Raw genomic sequence first — 20,320 nt, 5'->3', positions numbered from 1 at the left:
GCGTCCTAGGTAGTATGTAGTTCTGCTGCCCCTTGTCTGATTTACCAGGCTTGGCATCAATCCTCATGCACAAAAAGCTAGAGTTTGAAGTCCTCCATGGCAAAAAACATCTCCAGGGCAAAAAACATCTCCAGAAGGTAATTAACCCCTGCAAATATCAGAATCACTTTCTGAAATTGTTTATCACAGTCACCTATAAGTTTAGGGACACAACTTCCAACCTCTGGTGTTTTGGTTTAATGTCTAAATAAGATAGCAACAAATTCAATTCTTTGGAATCATGTGCCTACTTAGGGCAAATTTTAAGTGGTGTGAAGTGCTACTCTTCTACAAATTTGCTGAGTGGACATATCTGTATGGATCATCAAGGCACAAAGTATGCAGTCCCCAAAAGTCTGCACTTCTGTTTCTTTCAAATATTTTTTTCATGAGCTTCTCTCCTTTCTCTGAGATTTGGAGTAAAATTCACTTTGCCTGTGTAATCAGGCAGGCGGGTTTCTGCAGAGGGAATGCATGGCTGCATTGCAGAATTGAAATCCGTTCACCTCATCTAGTCTGAGCACACTGCAGCTGTATCCCCAGGTTGGATGAGCAGCTGCTGTTTTCCTGCTCTTCCCTTTCGGTTTGAACTGTGCTGCAAAGACCCTGGCTTTACAAGGTTAGAGTTTCTTCCCTGCCTCAGACTTGGAGGGGAGCAGACTCTTTTCTTGTAGGGGGCTGGAGAAGCCTTCGTTTCACCCTTGGTGGCCCCTGTATCAATATGCACTTTGAAACTTTTGAGTAATAAACCCTGCAGAAAGAATCCAAACCCCACATTGCTGCTGGCTGTATGATCTGAAATTGCAGCCTGAATCTGGCTGAGGGGCTGTGAGTTCCCCAGTCCTTTTCGAGTCCAACCCCTGGCTCACCTCCATCCCAGCCTTTCCTCATAGTCTGAAAATTAGCAGAGCAATTAAATAAAATGAAGCACCTAGGAGCTGTCCTAGCATGGGTTTTTTCACAGTATCATATGTAGTGGACACAGGCTTTGTCCTAGATTTTGCTGTCATAAAACAGGATATTTCCATCAGGTTTCCATCTTGTTTTCTTCACTAGTAGTCACCAATTGATTAGTATGGTCAGGGGTATGTGGTTGTCACGTGTATAACCATAATGTACGTGCACAGACACAAATTAGCACCTACCTTGAACAGCAAATTTAATCCCTGCAATACTATTATCTCAGCAGACACCACCTAAATACTACAACAACCAAAGGCCTTTTCCTTTGTGTTTGGCTCCTCTTGTTTACAGAAAAAAATACACTTCATAATTTTACTGGTGATTTTGATGGCAATAAGCACATTTGTCAGGACAGTAGTAGAAGGCTTTATGCCCTGCTTGGCAATTCAATGGAAAAGTAATCACCTTTGATTTCTGGTGTAAACTGCTGCCATCACACATTTAAATGAGGAAAATCAAATACAGAAATAATGTGGTAATGGTTGTTTGGTCTTGATGGGAAACAAGCTCCTCTGTCACTTCTGGTTCTATTCTGTTCCTTCCTGGGCTAACAGGACCCACGTCTAACATGCCTCAATGCATTAGTGTTATACAGTGCTATTCTATATATAACATAAGGGCAATGAAAGTTGTCCTGCTTCACTCATCATTCCTGATCCCTGAACAATCTCTCTAATTTATCATTACAGCATTCTAGTATAGTATCATGCAGTAAAATCCAACATGGTGGTTTTCTGACAGATTCATTGAGAAAGAAAAAATTCCCATTCCCACTCATTAGAGGGTGGCATCAAAGCCTGAAACTTCCATGCTGAAAATGCATAAACCCATCCCTGCAATGCTTCAGTTTCACTCACATCGCTTAGGTGTTCAGTGCTATCACTGCCAGTTTGCAGAGAGCAGGTTGTCCCATGGCAGTGCTCTGGTTGGGTTAGCAGCTCCTACCTCTACTTCCACTATGGGGAACAAGAAAAACTCCCCACATGCCACAACCATCCATTCCATAGAATCCCGTAAGACCACCCTTTTCTTTTTATCAGCCTGCACTTTCATTCCCATTATGGGGACCGTGCTATGTAAGCTCTCCTTGTTCAAGGAGCGAAAAAATATCCAAGGAAAATCCCGTCTTCACTGTGAGCATATGTCTACATGGCCAGGTGTGGACACATGATTAACCTCACCCAGCCATCTCTGTCTCTGCTCCAAAATCCTCAGCCCCTGGGCTTTGGGAGCCCAGCACACAGGCGGGCTGGCTGCCTGTGCCTGCAGGACTCAAGACCATCACATCTTATTTTCCTGGACTCTCTGCTTCACCTCACCGGTGTGGTCTGCCTCCCCAGCTGGGAACCACAGATGTAGCACTCGCTCTCTACTCCTAGACAGCAAAATCTGGGCCAGATTTTCAAAGGAATTCCTGGCCAGACATTTGAGTACTTAGCACCCACATGTGGGCCTGGATTTAAAGAATACTCAAAGTCTGGCAGTTCCTTTCATGATGTTTCCAAAAACCCACATGCACCCTTCATGCACTCCACCACATGCTTCCCTCCACATGCTTGCACACTGGATGGGATCTGCAGCTTAGAGTGGCATGAACACTGTTTGTTAGATCAGTCAAGAAAACCAAACCCTGGAAGGGAGAGTCAATACAGAATAAAAGCACTTGATCCAGCATGCTCTCCTCAGGGCGCAAATATCTGCAAGTGTGCACATGAACCAATGCACACTTCAGCACAATGTCTCATCTTAAATGAAAATGGGGAGGAAGAATACAATGAGTACTACATCCAGAGTGATAAAATGATTAATCTAATACTTAGAAGAGCAACACATGGCACTTTTTGTTCCTGTGCACCTATTCATCCACCTACGTGGCTTTATTTTTTTTCACGCATTCACCACTGAGTCCTCCGCTTGAATCCTTCTGCTGAAATGTGACAGTGTCAAGATGTCACCTGCTCCCATTCAGCACTCAACTCTGTGCAGCAGGATGTGATCTTTATTTCTGCAAAATCCCTACAAGCTCTTTAAACTATTTTTGGAAAGAAACAATAGATCATCCATGAAAATATAACATTCCAAATAAAAAAGGTTTTGGTTTTAACTCCAAGTCACTTCTTACTTCAAAATGGAAGATTAATATTACAATTATGACAAAACAGTCAGGAAAATTACTTTAACAGTAAAAAGGCATATTTGGACTAACTGAAGCAATTCACTTACTTGTGTTGAACTAACTAGATTCTTTTAGCTTAAACAAAGAGAGAAATATTTTTTTTAAAAAAGTTCATTTTGAAGCATACTCACAAGGAGTTTGAATAAAGCTAATACCATCTACTCCAAAACCAAACTGCATCCCAAGGAGTTGCTGCTGATTTTCTTTTCCTCTTTTTTTTTTTCATGTCAGTGGGACAAATAATATATGCCTGGTACGCTCAATGTATGGGTTTAAAAAAGTTATTTGGACTGGCAATTTACCAAGAAAGCAAAACTATTGTCTTCTGCTATGCTGCATTTCTGTCAGGCTATGAACAAGCTTTTATAGTTTCATATTTACAGTCTCCATGTACATCATAAGCATTAGTAGAGTTTATTCCCCTAACATCCCTATGAGACAGAAAAATATTATCTTCATTTTACACATGAGGAACTAATGTCCACAGTAGATTGAGAGTTGCCTGAAATATCTAAGGAAGTCTAAGGCAGACTCTAAAGACTGTTCTTTGCAAGCAGTATAAATAGTCAAAAATATTGAAAGAGTCAATGTATGGTAGAGTTCATAATTTTGTCCTTCACAGGACAATTTCATGGAATTTGGCTTTTCCGAGCACTTCTTATGCTTAGGGATCCCCTGCTGTATTCAAGATAGAAAATCCAAGGACAAAACACCTGTAGAGCAAAGACTGCGAAGGCAATTTTGGCAGTCAGCACACACTCAGGACATGCTAGCTCTGTTTTGTGTATCACAACTAGTTTCTATTCAGAGAGGAAATATCAGCCAAGACATTGAGATTATTTTGTGGGAACAGTGTCATGAGATTTTTAACTTCTGCCTGCCCAGTCAAGAGGGGGAGAGGCAGAGCTGAAGGAGCTAGATTTAACATCTCATCTAAGAACACCACCTTTAATAAAGGAGCAGCCTCCTTAACTACTGCACTGCAGTGTCATCCTTGATATGTTCTTCAGCCACAACACTAGACAAATTCTTGACCTCCCAGCCCAGAGGCAATGGTACTACCATTTGAACGGAGCTGTTCTGTTACAGCAATAACATTTCTAAAGGTGAAAGGATAAATATCAAGAGTTTTTTCCCCCCCTTTTGAGAAACGGTGGCTTAATATAATCTAGAGATGTCAGTGATATATATGATCAACCAAGGGTTCCTCACCTGCTACTCTAGAAGTATAATGTTCTCCAGACACACAAATTCAAAAGCTCAGCAAATACCAACTCATCAGCAGAAAGATCATCTGCCATGTTCACCCAGTCTGGATCCCCAAACCAAGCCAGCTTGCAAAAAACCTGTTATATTATGCTAATCTGAAAGCCACAGCACTGCTATCATTAGCTGCTATTGTTCTTATGTAGCATGAGCAATCAGGAGATGCAAATTTACCTTAATTACCTCAAGCAGCAAACAAGCAAGTAGCAATGAAATCTATTATTTGGGCTGGAAGTTGCCCCTTCAACTGATCCAATCCTGCCACTGCAGGCAAAGGAACAAGTTACTGGGATGCTCAGTGTGAATGAGTTCCTGCTAATGTTGTTAAGGGGAGGAGACCACTGTCTCACCAGAGGCTTGAAGGATGCAAGCAAGCATAGACAGCAGCTTTCTTGCTGGAGACATGCAGGACTGAAAGAAACAGAGGAGCACACTTACATGAAGATCTGTGTAAGGAACTGGAGCTGTTTTAAAAATAGGTGTTTGGGGTTTTTTTCCCCAGAAGAAATCTAAAAGGGATAGATGCCCTCCTTCAAAACCTGCTTGGAAGCTGTTGCACCAAGAATAGCTGGGGTTCACAAGAACAGATCTGAAGAACACACAAGAGAAAAGAACAGCTAATGGTCACTCTGTAGCTGGCTTTAACTATGCCAATTAAACCCTTCCTGGCATAACCATGAAAACCCAGTTTCATTACAGCTATTTTTAGGTAGCTATCTGTGACCTGCGTGGACAATCAAGTTTTTAATACAGCAAGAGATACAGGTATGTACTTCAGAAAGCGGCACCTCTGAGCCCATGCAAGATCTAAAGTGGATTCACTCCAGCTAGAAGAGCCTGTTCCCTATCCATGAATGTCAACAGAAAGACTCACAGTAGGTTTTTTGGACTGGGTCCTAGATGCTTTCTTAATTTTTCAATCATATAGGAAAAAGCAGCGTCTCTGATAAACAGTTTTGTTTCTTTTACTCCTCACCACCTTCCAACAGCACTGTGGGGGAATTTGGTGAAGCTCTTAGGACAGTAAAGAGCTGGCAAGCCAAATCTCAAATCCTTACAGAGAAGATGCAAAATACTACAGTGCTTGCTGCAGAGATGAACACAGCAACAGAAACAATAAAAGACAGGTTTGAAGAGGGTCATAAAAGAGAAATTTAGACCAGAAGTGACAGAGAAAGCTTGATGCACAAAGGGAGAGGTGCTAGAAAGGATCTCAAAAAGCCATAACAGAATCACTCCCTGATTACAGTAAGGAAAACTGTAAATAAAACAGAAGAGATTTTGTGCAAAGTAGATGTGCTTCTCAGTGTGCCCACCATTTACAACACTGATTGTATCATTAGTCACATCTCCTTCTCCGGATGATCAAATATGCATGCATTTTGAAAGATGGGTTCAAAGAACATTGACACATAAATCTCTCGGAAATGAAACACCCAGTGTTCTGGACAAAAAGAAACTCCCTCTCATCATGTTATTTTCTGTTTTTTAAGGTCGTTAATAGATTCAGAGAGAGGACTTATGGCAAGACATCTGGACTCCTCAAATGCTGCATTAAGGGAAGACAAGTGTTATACAAATCCTTTTTAACACTCCAAGAAGACAAAGCAATTTGTTTTTGTACTGTCAACTTTTATTAATAGATTAATTGAGTTTCAGTTAAAGAAGGTCATTAGGAGGAAATGGAGAAATGAAGAAATGAACAGAACGCATTTCTGCTGGCAAGAAAAGCAAGAAGCAAACTGTGAGAAAGGTTAGAAGTGCTAAAAATATGCCAGAAAAATGGATCATCCTTTCTCTGCAATTCCCCCCTCCCCTTACATCTGCACTGTCTTCATAGAAATGAATTTATCTCCTTCATTGCCTTTTTATTTATACAACAGGAACAAACATGGCCTACTCTACTAACAATCACATCACAAGGAACTGTAATCCTAATGGAATTTAAAAATCCAGTTAACCCCTACAAAATTGACATGCCACCCAGGACCTTTCCTCTGCTAGTCAACTACTAGGTCACTGCTGCACAGTTTTGCAAGAAGGCTGAATCCCGGTATGGGGTAAATAATTCCCACATCAACCACATGCAAATATACATATTTTGAAAAATAACTGAGTTTCAATGTGTGGGACATTTATGGAAAAATGTGGAATACCCAAAGGATACATAAAGGAGATACACTTCCAGGAGGACTGGAAGTGCAGCGTACAGAGAAAGGCTTATACCAGTCAATGTCACAACTTTCCAGCCCAGAAGATACTCAGTTTTGTTATGTTGCTCTGCCAAGACTAATGTAAATGACATTGAGCTGGAAAAGTTTCAGAACACAAAATGAAAGACTTTTTCTTCACTAACAGGTTTAGATCCTTTCCTATTTAGTATCATTTTTCTTGGTATCTATTCAGGTCCCCTTTTTCTCTGATAGTTTTTAATAGAAATATCTTTTGTAATGAAGAAGAAACTGTTTTAAAGAGATGTTTTATCCTTTCCAAAACTTCTACGCCCACTATTTAGACCTGCTCATGAGAGTTCAGGAAAGCTGTAAGAAAGAGTACAGCTCTTCAAAATTCAGTTATTATGAGGGGGATAAATAGTAGGGTGTAAAAGCTGTCTCCATGGCATCCTAGGGGCAAAGGAGCCTCACTAGTTTGTTATTCACAAATGCTGCTAACAAAATACTTTTTTTTTTTTAACATGCGAGCTTTTTCTGCCAAACACCCAGGAGATTTGTCATTAGCAATCTTGATCTCTATTATTGTACAGGCTTTTTTTGCCCTGACTTCAGAGCTCTAAATAGGCAAGGCTGAGTCCTTGGCTAGGCAAGATTCTCACAAACAAAAAGGGGAGTTTTCTCCATCCTAAAAGTGCAAGGATCTGGCTACTTGATAGTAGTGGGAAAACTAAAATTTTAATTGTGCCAATTGAATATTAATTATGACCTGAAAGACAATTTAATCCTTACAGAAATATCTAAAACTTATCTTATTTGGAGAAAGTTTCTTCACATTTTAAGGAATCATTTCATGTCACTTTTTTCTTGCCTATTGATAAGGATCTTCCGCTAACAATAGCTCCATAAAGAGTCTCTGTGCTCCTATTGGTGTCCAGCATAGGGAGTTGTAATTCTCTGAATTAATAGATTCATCAATCTTATCATTGGACAGAATTATTACAAGCCTTGAGTCTGATCTCCTGTGTAACATACCACAGACTGCCCTTTCTTGTTCAGAGAATCAGAGAAATGCTGGCTGGAAGGCATCTCTGGAGGTGATCCAATCTCCTCCTAAAGCAAGACCATCATCAACACTAGATCAACTGTGACTGTATCTAGCCAAGTCCTTAAAAGCTCCAACAATTAAGAACTCACAACTTCTCTGGGTAAACTGTTCTAGTGCTACAACATCCTCTAGCAAATAATTTTTTCCTGATGTCCACCTCCTTAGCTGCAACGCACGTAGCCCCTTGCTGTGCAACATCCCACGGAAAAGAGTTCAGTTCCATTATCTTGTTGAATTTCCAATTTCTCTTGGCTCAGTCCTCAAGTTTCCCCAGTTCCCTCTAAACTGAAGCTCTACCACTTGGCATATCAACCCCACCACCCCATTTTTTATTGTCCACAAGTTTCTCAAAGATGCCTTCTCTCATTGCAAGTTGTTGGTGTGAGTGTTGAACACTACTGGCTCCAGTATGACCCACAGGGTATTCTCCTTGTCAGCAGCTGTAAACTGGAGGTTCAAGACACTGATTACTATTCATAGCTTGAAAATTGGCTGGACTACTGGGCTTTAACAGCCTATTTGTCCAACCCGTATTTTGTCAGCTAACAAATAAGGATGCTGCAGGAGTTGTCGAAAACCTTAGTGAAGTTGAGTTCTGATAGCCAGTCACTTCACCCTAGAAGGGTCTCAGGTTGGTCAAGCATGATCAGGCCTTAGTAAATGAGTGTTGGCTGTTCCTGGTTGCCTTCTGCCTTCCATGCCCATGGAACCAAATTCCAAAATGAATGATCTTTCCAAGGACTGAGATGAGGCTGACAGACAAGGAGGACTCAGGGCACTGTAGATCATTCTCAAGGGTCAGCATACCATTAGCCTTTTCCCAGTCATTGGGTTGATTTGCTTGTCCCTTCCACTCAGCAACAGACTATCATTTTCTCTGAACTTACTTTTGCTATTAGCACACTAGAGACCAGAAGGGCTGAGTTTACATCGCTACTCCATCACAGCTCTGCTATGTGACGGCAGACAAGTCACATAAGATTTTTTCCATCTAACAATATATATCTAGTTTATGTTAGTTATCTAGATTCCAACTACAGTTCCCTTCTTAGGATAACACACCCCCTTCCTCACATAGGTGGAATGAGCTGCTCTGTGGGCACGATTACTTATAGTGATTATGGAGAGTTTTACAGCAACTGGACAATTTTATATGTCTACTTAGGTAAGAGAAGCCTTTACCATAATCCTTCAATGTAATAAATAAAATGCACATGGCCCTGCTTTTCAAGTCAATATTGCACAAAAGACACTCACATGGGCTACTTTTCTTTTCAGAGCCACTAAATATCAGAGCTGGTAAAAACAATAAATGAAAAACAGTTTTCTTGGCTCTGTTCTTGGAGAAACACAGCTTGGATTTGATTTACTGTTATTCACAAGGGTCACGCTGTGCTCCTTTTTCATGCATATTTAAGTGGCTGTTAGCTTTTTGCTAAACATTCCCAGAACCTGCAAGTTTCATGAATTTGTCCTGTAAGTGGATTATATTATATTTCTCAATCAACCCAGTAAAGGCTGCAGTGCCAGCGAGCTTCCGCCATACACCTCATGGTCCAAGTTCAGAGTTCTTAGATGCAGTGAAGCAGCAGGTGTGTTCACTCTCTATACATTTGTACCCATTAACTCTTGCAGAAAATAGCTAACATTCATATACATTAATTGTTCATCACTTACAATAACTATTCTGCTCCACAAATCCACCAGGGCTTCTTCAGTTTTTCCAAAGCTTAGTAACCTGTGCAAGTTTAATTCCTCAAAAAAAGGGAAATGCTCAGGGAAATGCACTTGCAATGTTTGGTAGGACTAAAAAAACAAATCTCCATGAACTGTGCTATTTTGCTCTCCAGAAGAAAAAAGCAGAAAACATTGGAGGCAGCTCCAAACAGGGCTGCATGAGAAACAGTGTGGAAGGGCACCTGCTTCTGGAGGAGGGCATCCAACAAGGAGGGTGGTGATACAGCCATAGGCTTTACTTCCCTCACAGCCGGTGGCATTTGAATGTCTTGGATTTGCTGCCTCCTTTATTAGCCGAGGCCCTGATGAGCTCATTGCCAAGTGACAAGGAATGTCATCCTAAAAAGTGGGAAGGAAATACCAAGGGTGAGTGAAGAACTGTCTCGTTTGCTGCTGAGGGGAGGAGATGGCCTTCTCATCCATGCATGCTCTGATCTGTCAATATGGGCATATTATTCTTCGGAAGCAGGCTAAGGGCTCAATAAGATGTTATTTAAGCCATGTTCTAAGAGAGAGGACAGGCTGAAGACAACCAGTGCCAAGAGGAGGGAAAGATGGTGAGGACATCTGCTAAAACAAGTTCTCAGAAATAACTAATCTTTCTTAGGCAGCTGTTTTTTTTTTTTAAATAAGAATTCAGAGTTGGGCTGTGTCAGCGTTATGCCTGTACTGCAGAAGGAGAACCCTCAAGCTTTGAGCACTGAAGTAAGAGAAACGGATCTCTTGAGCTCCCAGGGCAAGTACTGGGGAAAATAAGCTGTTAAAGAAAGAAGCGAGCCCCCCTCCCAAGCAGGTTGCTTGCTGGCGCCCTGTGAAAATCGAGAGAAAATCTGAGGAAAAGAGGTGCCGAGATCTTAGAGAAGACAGGGACAGTTGGAGATATTCCTAAATGGGCTTGTGAAAATGAAAAAATAAAAAAGAAAAAAGAATGTATGAATCCCAGCAGCTTTGATACATGGTTTTGTTTAAAGTCTCTTAGCATGTGTAATAAGTTATCTGTTTGTTACTGGGAGGCATTTTAACATTTCACAGCATCCAGGAATTTCCCTTCCTGGCCATGGGGTTCAGCTGCCCCCCGTCACATACATAAGGCAGCAGGATTCCTAGAGCAGTCTCTCCAACCTTAAATCGAGTCCAAGCTTCTTAGCACATGTTTATCACCTTAGATTACATCAACAGCAGTATAATTTGCTTCTGGGATGCACAGTTTTGTTAGACAAAACTGCAGAAGAGTCACTGGGGCTGTTTCAATTACTTCAAAATGACGACACTTAACTGCTTCAGAACAAAGCACGGCAAAAATCTTCCACTTTTGTTTTTTTTTTCCCCTGACACCTGGTACAGCATCATTCATGATTCACTGCGTTGCAAATGCAATTTTGTTTTGAGGAGTTTTACTTGTATGGCTCACTAAGAGGCCTAATTGACACTTTGCACAATGGCCCTGTTTTCTTTCTGTCTCTTGCTATATATAGCGTAACAAATGCTACCTTGATTCTTGTAATGAGTTTATGGATACTGAGCTGTTCAGACAAATCAAGCTTTGGAGCCCTAGCGCTATCTTTTCCTGAGTTTATCCAAATAGAGAAGCAGTGCCGAGAGGTTTGTGATGTCCATTGTGTTTTACTGTGGGACCTGACTGTGTAAGTGACTTCTCCAGAGGTGGGGGAGTTCCCATTTGCAAGTACCCACTGGAGTCATCGGTGGGCCTCTGAATGCTCCAATGCACATAAAGGAACATATACTTAATTACACCTCTTAGCTGAATTTTGGCAATCTAACTCAGCCACAAATGGAAGAATGACATCTTTGCTTCAGAGAGCAGAAGACAGCTGGGTGGACAGCACCACTCACTTGAGCATGGAAGGGGTGTTGTGAAGAAAATGGGGATTTTGAATGTTCTCATGTTATACTTACGTTAGCAGGGTAGGAATGTGTCTGCTGTTTGGCTGTTTAATGATTATCACAGGTTTTGAAGTTAATTGGGGGACCCCTGAAGAGAGTAAAAATGGTGTTTATCAATATAAATTGAACCCTAGTGAAACCTGTGGTCTAAGCCATGGACCACATTCCGTACAGATTTGATTGCTGTATTAACTTTATCCCCTCCCTAGGTAGGAATGTGTGGTAGGTAAACCTGTCTTTACCAACTTGGAAATTTTAAAAAACTGATTTTGAGAACTATTAAACTTCTGTCATTAGAATAAACAAACCTTTCCTCTCTTCTCATTCGTTTCTCTTCTTTCTAGCCTCTTCTGGTTGTGATAACTCATCATCATTACAGCATCTAAACACCCTTCATAAATGCATGAATTCATTTTTTCCCCCACATGATTTTTCCTCTATTAGGAACAGAGAGGGAGTTGAAATTACATGAGGGGTTTTAAAGTATTTATTAATGTATTTTATGACTGCTTATTGCTTATCAATGACAAGGTCAGAGAACTACATATTGTATTTGTCACTGGAACTGGTGAGGTTGGAGATAGTTTATGGATCCCACTGTACAGTGGATCTTAAAGCCACTAAGCTAGCTGTCCTAGCAAAGCTGCTAGCATTTAGTAAGATTCAGTAATGACCAGTCAAGCCACTGGGATCTCTTATCCCAGTGCAAACCATAATTATTTGGTCATTGGGTCAACTTTTAAGATCTTCATCTGGCATAAGTGCTACTGCTCCATTAACATCAACTAGGCTGCATTAGTTTACCCTGCTAGCAAATTTGTCCCAATATATTCAAACTGGAGCAATTTGAAATATACTGCAATTTCTTTTCTCTGCTGGAATGCATAAAATTCCACAACTCTCGGAAAGAGCTGTGAATTCCCCATTGCTTACATGAGGATTTCAGATGAATGCCGACTAAATCATGGCAATTTGCATTCCACATTGGCACAGGCCTGCCTTTTTTTTCCACACATGTAGATTTAACAGTAGACACTGGGCATACAAAAATAAAAGCATATATTAACATACATGTGTTTTGGTTTCATCATCTCTGACCTTGTCATGTGACGTAAATCCTACAGGCAATTACTCCTAGCAAACAAGATTACTTACAACAGTAACATGTTGTGTACGGTGTCAACAGTAACATGTTGTGTACGGTGTCAAGCTTAGAAATACAGAGCAAATTAGCAGTGCGTGAATGCTTCGTTTATTTTATACAATCTTAGGCTGGTCTAACCATCAGAGATGCGATAGAAAGTTTGCTTCTCTCCTTTTTGTTTTGTATTAAAAAAAGCACAATGCAAACAGAAGGCAGAACTGGATATTTATATCAGCTCCATCGGAAGTGGTGACAGGTATAATTACAGAGGAGAAATTACAGGGCTTATTTCAGTGGCATTTCTCCTGCTGTTCCAGGGAAGATAAGATTGAAAGTGTTCCTGACAGATCTCCAAAGCAGAGATGCTTCAGTGCACTATTCAGGTTATTTTCAGGTTGATTAAAAGCTACCTTCTCCAGTCCTCAGTAGGGAACAGGCTGCGTGGGGTTTGCCTGTTGGCTTGATCACCTCCAGGACACTGATTCAAGCAAGCCTGGAGCTTTTTTTGTTAGGATTCCCACTGCCAGCTAGGGAAACACTGTGCTAAACTCATCTTATCAATGGTTTTGCCAATCTACTCGCTCTGGCCTCCACCACTTTTATTTTGCCCATACATACAAGATGTGGCTCTGTACTGAGCAGGAGCCTCATGCCAAGCTCATTTCTACAAAAGCTTTGCAGAGTTGGCAGCTGTTTCAGAGTTGCATGTAATCTCAGCCAACTTCCCCAATGCTGGGATGGTGTTGTCTAGTATAAGAAGCAGTCCTCAGAATTCACATGAAGTCACCAAAAACTGGGTCAGATTAAGACCCACCATACCATTTCCATTCCAATACCACAAGGACAGGAGACAAATTGACAGCAGCAAAGGCAGAGTTGAGTTAAGCATTGCTAGCAGTGGAATTGGATGACACCAGAGCTTGCTGGTTCAGGGCTGCTCTGCAATGATTTCAGCATCCAGGAATGCATCACTTTGCAGCAGCGAGACAGCTGCTCCCACAGCCACTGCTCCAAAAATGTTTGTTAAATGGAGCACTATGCAAAGGTGCCTGCTTGAAATTCGACAAAACCTTTGCCCTTCCTCCCAGAAAATCAAATACTAAGGAGAAGACATTTAAAAGCCTCTTAACAGCAAGCCTAAAGAACAAGGAGTGAGAACAGAGAACAACAATAGCTCAGTTTCTTCCCCTTGATTGGGTTGTTTGAAATAATGTTGGCTTGTTACCTAGCAACATAGAGCTTATTGCTGGGCTAGTTACAACCTAATTCATATTTGTCATAATTTGTGTAATCAGAACTGATCATAAATAAAGACTGAATACAATCAACTGACTTATGTTTGCAATTAGAATCAATCTAAATCAGAGAAGGACATTAACAGCTCAGTCATCGGTTCTGGCTGACTTATTCCCATTCTGATACATCCACTTGGATATTTACCATATTGTCCCTTCCTATAATCTCCAGTTAGGACTCTGGACATATTCTTCAGCAAGACACATGTCTCTAAACAAAAGTGAAGGGCAGCGTTATACCCAACTTTGGCTAGGCTTTCTTGGTCAGCTCCATTTACCTCCCTATTTCAGGTATTTTTATTACCAACTCTCCTAGGTAATTCACATCATCTAAATGAAACATTCAGTACCCCCGCTTCCTATCTTGCATTTGTCAGCCCTGACCATTAGAGCACTAGCTCTGCAACTGGTACCAAGTGCAGAGCTCACAAAAGTGACAACGCTGAATTACCTCAATACCTGCCCCAATGTCTCTGCTATGTAGCACCTTCACTCCATGTCACAAAAGGCTTTAGTGGCATGGGGGTATAACACTCACAGAGCATCCCTCTTTACAGCTGGGCTATTACACACATACATACACTCATCTGGCAGCTGAATATCTATCATATTGCCTGGCAAATGCAGCTGAGCAGGAAACCTCAAGGATCTGAGGCTGCTTAATCAAGAGATACGATTAACGGGAAACAGACTTCAAATATGTAAAAGGGAGCTGCAGAGAACTGGTCTCTGGGCTATGTGTAGATGAAGCAAGAAATCAGAGAGTGTGCAAGAAAAGGCACTCGGGCAGCAGAGCACTGCTCAGGGGTCAGGACCACAGAGCACGGGAATAGCACCTGGGGAGGCTGTGAAACAGGATAGGGATTGCCTTGGAGTCACACGTGGCTGCCTGGCTCCCCATTTGCTAAGTGGGGGAAGTCCTTTGATTCTTGCACACTCTATCCCCAGTGCACATCTCTGTCTTTTGAGAGACAGTTCAATTAAGCTGGCAGACACGCAAGGAGAGGGTCAGGCACGGTACAGCTGACCTGCACAGCAAGGCAGACCCGCCTGCCTCACAGACGTTACTGTCCCTGAGTTGCAGCTGCCTGTTCCAGGAACCAAACAGTTTCTTTGCACCTTCTTTAGTCCCTTACGTGGATCTATACAGGAGATCAGCCTGGCCCTGTTACTCTCCACTACTATGTTTTGTTCTTGGTGGATCTTTTCATTACACAAAAGAAATTTGTTCATATAAAAAATAAATCTTCAGAGCTGCCTCTCTGCAGTACAAGAGTGATTTGCAGAACAGTAGATTAATCCATGTACTCCTTTATGGTCCAAGAGTTTTGCCTTGTTCACCCAGCATGACTGCAGAAACACTTCACTGAGAATTTCCTGCTCATGTGTCACATTCACAAACCCACAGGCTTATTCCATACAGTCCTCTCCTTCCCCGTAGAAGGGAAACCTTTTTCTAAACAGATGCAATGAAGGATCATGCCGTTAAGTACTGGCCTGTGCAGGCACGCGCGGAGGTGCCCAAACGCTACATGAGCTGGTGAGAAAAGTTGCTTCCTGCCAGGAAACCCACTGCAGGCTGTGCTGTTGAGCCTGGGAGTTAAAGTAGGACTCCCATTCCCCTTAGTGGTTTTACAAAACCAGAGACACACACAGCCCTCCAAAATGAGAGCAGACAGTGCTCTCCATGCTGTCAGGTGTGGGCTCTGTGCAGGCTTCACCTGTGAAGCCCAGTGGGACAGTGGGCTCTAGCAGTGCCTGGAGTGCAGCACAAGTCATCACTGGCCTGGCTTTGGAGCAGGGCAATGCCTGAGCCACTGCTTGTCTAGCTGTCCTTATTTCTCCCTTGCCATGGGGAAGACGTTATCTAAATAGCCCTGTTTTTCTGGAGCAGCTTGTTCCACAATGGGGGAAAAAAGTGCGGAGTCTCTCTTGCTTTGACCTCCTGCATTTATGTGAGGAAGGGTGGGCAAGTTGTTCCCATTTCTTCTGCCAGCTTCAAATCACACCCAACACATCTTGGTCCCTTCCCTTCTTCTAATGCCCTGCCTGGCCAAACAGAAACAGTGCCACCACAGCCCCCAAGAGCTTTCCCTACAGCATCTCAACAGAAATGAGCTACCTACTCTCTTCCTCCTCCTCCCCTCCTCCTTTGGACTGGAATAAACTTGGCAGGCCCAGCCAAAGTCTTTTCCATCTGTGCCTATCTAAATTAGTATAAACAAGAGATGTCAAAATAACTTGCCTATGTAACACCCGCTCCCCTTTTTGCTAACCTGGAATAATTTCTCTCAGGCTGCATCCATCACAAGCTGCAGACATCTTAACATGGTGCATCACTGCTTCCAGCTTGGGGAAACTGGTACTAACACTGCTAAAGGCAAAGAGCTCAAACATATCTCCCCCTCCCAAAAATTAACTCAGCTTAACATAACTGATGGTGAGATTTTATTCTTGTGACTTCAGACATGACCCAGGAGCATCGCTGAGGCACTAAGGAGAGAACAGACCACGCACTGAAAATGATACGCATTTGTGGTAACAGCAGCACAAGTGGCACTCAGGCCAGGTGCAACATGGAGGGAGGCTGCCCAGAATCTTTCCCTCTTTTTGGATACTCTCACTCAGACCTTTAAAAGCCAGCAGCAAATAGAACAGCATGGCTTTCTGTAAATGACTGCACACACTGTCTCCTGCTGGGAAAAATATGAGATATGCAAGGGAACATGAGCAAAAGCCATCCTTCACTGGAGCACTTTCCAGGACCCATTCCAAAGGACGCAAGGCTCCCCAGGGCCATCACCATCCTCCTTGAGGCAGGGGAACATTGGCAGCTTCCAACAACATAACTTGCTCGGAAAGTGGACAGGCTTTCTTCCAGGGCTTGTAGGATGGGTTTCTGAAGTAGCCCTTTCATGGCAGGATGTTAGAGAAAGCAGAAGCAGGAGAGGCTGTCCTGCGTTAACTTACAAGTGATGCTTTCCTCAGCTACATCCTTCTGTCTTTCTGGAATTTTTTTTTTTTTAACCTGCAATTCTCCTGGGGGGAGAATAGTTGTATTTTTTTTTTTTAAACACAAAATGTTCATCTGTGGTTCAGCAAACATCTTGGCAGAATTAGTGTCCTGGCATCATCTCAGCAATTGTCTAGCTTTCCTATTTGAGTAAGCAAAGATGACTGAGAGAAACCTGAAGACTCAGACACGACCTGGACTAAGCTGAGAGTTGGAGAGTTGATTCTTGCCCTATTTCTGTCTGTGTAATCCTTAATGTGAGGTACAAGCGTTGCAAGTGTCTGAGTCTTAAGCCCATTTCCCACATAGTACTTATTACAGGCTGTAATTTACTGAAGCCTGGACACTGATCTCCCCTGCCCTGTTACAATTTGGCCTTCTGTACACGCCAAATCTAAATCACATCACCAGCTTCATGATAGCTGAGCTTTTCCTTCAATGCTCCATCTTACAACCTCATACAGAATCTCAAATGCAGTCTCAGCATCTGCTCATAAAACCAAAACTGTGCATTTTTTAGTCTTAAAGTTGGGGAGGGGTATCAAAAAGACATGACCCTATTGAACTTTAGAGCTCAAAAGACCAAAGATTAAGTACTATTAATGTGTGTTTAAAGCAATCTCACCATCTCTGGGATTTTAACTCAGGAGCTCTGAACATCTGGTACAGGCAGCACTCTTCTGCTATGAAGGAAGTTGGCAGGCGGGTTTGTTCATCTCTGGGGCAAGTTTGGGAGAGTTTGTAGCTAAAGGATGAGTCTTATTAACCAATAAAAGTAATCCCATAGTATTCCCTTCATTCCAGGGAATTCCAGTTATTCGACAAAAATAGAAGCTCTAAAGAACACTTAAGAAGCCTCCAGCTCATCCATATGTAGGAAGTTTGAGAAGGTGAAGATAACTGAAAACATTAACTAAAAAGCAAGTTTCTTGTCACTCCCTGTGAAGCAGCTAGCACAGGCTACAAAGGCATGTTAATAACTAGACAGGATGACAGATCCGGCTGACAGCCACCAAAATGCATAGAGCAGGCTGTCCACAGGAGCCCTCAGCTCCACACTGGGATTACACAGGGGTCAGCTGGATCCTCGCATTCTGAGAGGTTTTGGGATTTTTTTTTTGCCTTTTAGCATTGCGACAATTAAAAGGTAATTCTCCTGATGGGAGAGGTGGACAGTATAGACATCTCTGTTCACAACTCATTCTTCCATCACAAATCCTGCAAAAAAAGCATCTGGGGAACCACATAAAATTTAAGTGCTTTGATAAACACTTAGTTGAATTTTTTTGAAGGGTAACAGCTGACTGATAACATTTGTTAAAGGCTGCTCTTGTGTCACTTCTGACAGTAGGATGGATGCACTAAAGCTGTTTAGGTAACTTCAAAAACTCATCCCATCAACTCACTTTGTGCCACCTCCTGCTCTAGCTAATTTTCTTTGGTAGTGTTAATTATTGTACTGTCTGTTAAAAAGACATTTTCACTACCTTTCAATCCTATGAAATGACAGCAAATTGCTGCAGCAGGAGCAGTGAAAAGAAAACTGTTCCCTCTTTAAAAAATTCATAGTGATCTAAAAGGACAAGGAAAAAAGTCAATTTATTATTCACTAGAGAACGGATTTTGTTATCCTGGATAAACACAGCATCAGTACTCAAAGCCTGTCTGGAATAGCAGGGAAAGGGAGCTTACAGGATAACAGGTATTTATGCACTGCTTTTAAAAAGGAAGCAGGTAGTGATGTGTCATGAATCCAAATAAGAATTTTTGTGTGTTTTTTTTTTTTTAAAACAATCTTAAAAAATTTTGGTTTGCATCTGAATTTGGAAGTTTTGTAAAATACTGGCTTGCAATTCTGCAGTCAGAATTAACATTGTCACATTGCTATGTGAGGTTAAAACTGACTTCTGTTTTACTTTAATGCACCAGCTTGAGAACTGCAGTGGTTCAGGAGTTGATTCACGAGATGCTCGTACGTCACTGGGGGCAGTGGCATCTGGTAGGAAAGCAAGGCAGATGGATAAGGATGGTAACAGTTTCAAACATCTAATTTTAATCTGTTGCCACAAGCCTGCTGATGCCCTAAATGACTTATGCCTTGCCTATCCCTACTGAGATAGGTGGAGGGGTCCAACTTGCTTTGTGTGAAAGCAATAGTAACAAAATGTGAGTTTGTATTGGCAGAGACTGGATGGGTGCAGGGGCAATCAATTACTCCAGGAAAGATGCTAAAGCAGCATATCCACACTCACCGGGCACAACTATATTATTGAAGAACAGTTATAAAAAGCAAAACAGTCACTTATGTTTGCAAAACTGTTTTCCCCCATGATGTTTAATAAAGGTATTTTTCAGATAGAGTGGAAAAATCATAGAACTTACTTTTTATCAGTGTGCTGACTAAGCGTTTACACATTTGAAAATCACCATAAGCACTTAGATACTATTGAAATTTTTACCCAAGCTGATCCAAATAATGTCTGTGGCTTTGTGTTTGGTGGGTTTTTTTTTTGGTTTGTTTCCCCCCCCGCCACTTCCCCCAGCTCTTATTAAAAATCTTCAGGGTTTTTGTTTTTAAAGGTATGCTTTTTTGAATATACTTGCAGTGATCAAAATGGAAGTGTGAAATCTCAATGCAAAGCCTGTTTCCACAGTTCTGTTGTGCAGATACAACACATGTATGTCTACAGCTGCATTGACTACTGCAGGTATAGAAGAGGAATAACAGGTAGGAAGTTATATTGCATTGCAAAAATCTTTGTTGGAATGACACTGTATGCCTGACATATTCACCATATTTAATCCCTTTCCACATACCACCAGCTGGTTAGGTAGAATGACCTCCCTCCTATGACCTAACACATATAGAAATTATCAGATAAAGAATAAAATTACACCGTTTTGCTCCTCCTCTCTCAACACCCACATTTGTGCACAACTCAAACCTCAACACTGAGGTCTCAGACAGCTTTAATTATAATGCATCATCATTGCATTTGATATCTGAATATTCTCCCTAGCAGATTTGCTTCAAGAAATACTTGCACCTTGAAGTAGTAAGCCCCATGATTTTGACTACACGCCAGAAAATGTCTTTATTTGATAAGAATTCAAGAATATGGAAAAAGTCTTCTTTTTGCTTTTAGGTACAGAAAATACTGTTGGATATCCAAAAAATAAAAGCAGTATATGCACTTGCATATACATGTGCTGCTGTAGAAATTGCTACTACCACTGGAATACATAAACTAAACCAAGTGAAATTATGCAGCTGCTTCCTTATGAAAATAGCTTAAATCAGTGCATTCTTCCTGCTAAACCCAATGCATACCAAGTAAAACCAATCCCTTGCCTTCTGCACTTAGCTATGTTGTCACTTACATAGATAGCATTTCATTGCCTAAGCAGGAAACTTTATTCATAAAGACATATTTTAATGCCATCAACATATTAAATGCAGCTAATATAAGTGTCATTTTTGCAGTATGGAGCAGAAATTTTTT

Source organism: Calonectris borealis, chromosome 15 (assembly GCF_964195595.1).
Source record: "Calonectris borealis chromosome 15, bCalBor7.hap1.2, whole genome shotgun sequence".
Lineage (NCBI taxonomy): Eukaryota > Metazoa > Chordata > Aves > Procellariiformes > Procellariidae > Calonectris > Calonectris borealis.
The sequence above is the reverse complement of the archived record's forward strand: the minus strand, read 5'-3'. Positions refer to the sequence as shown.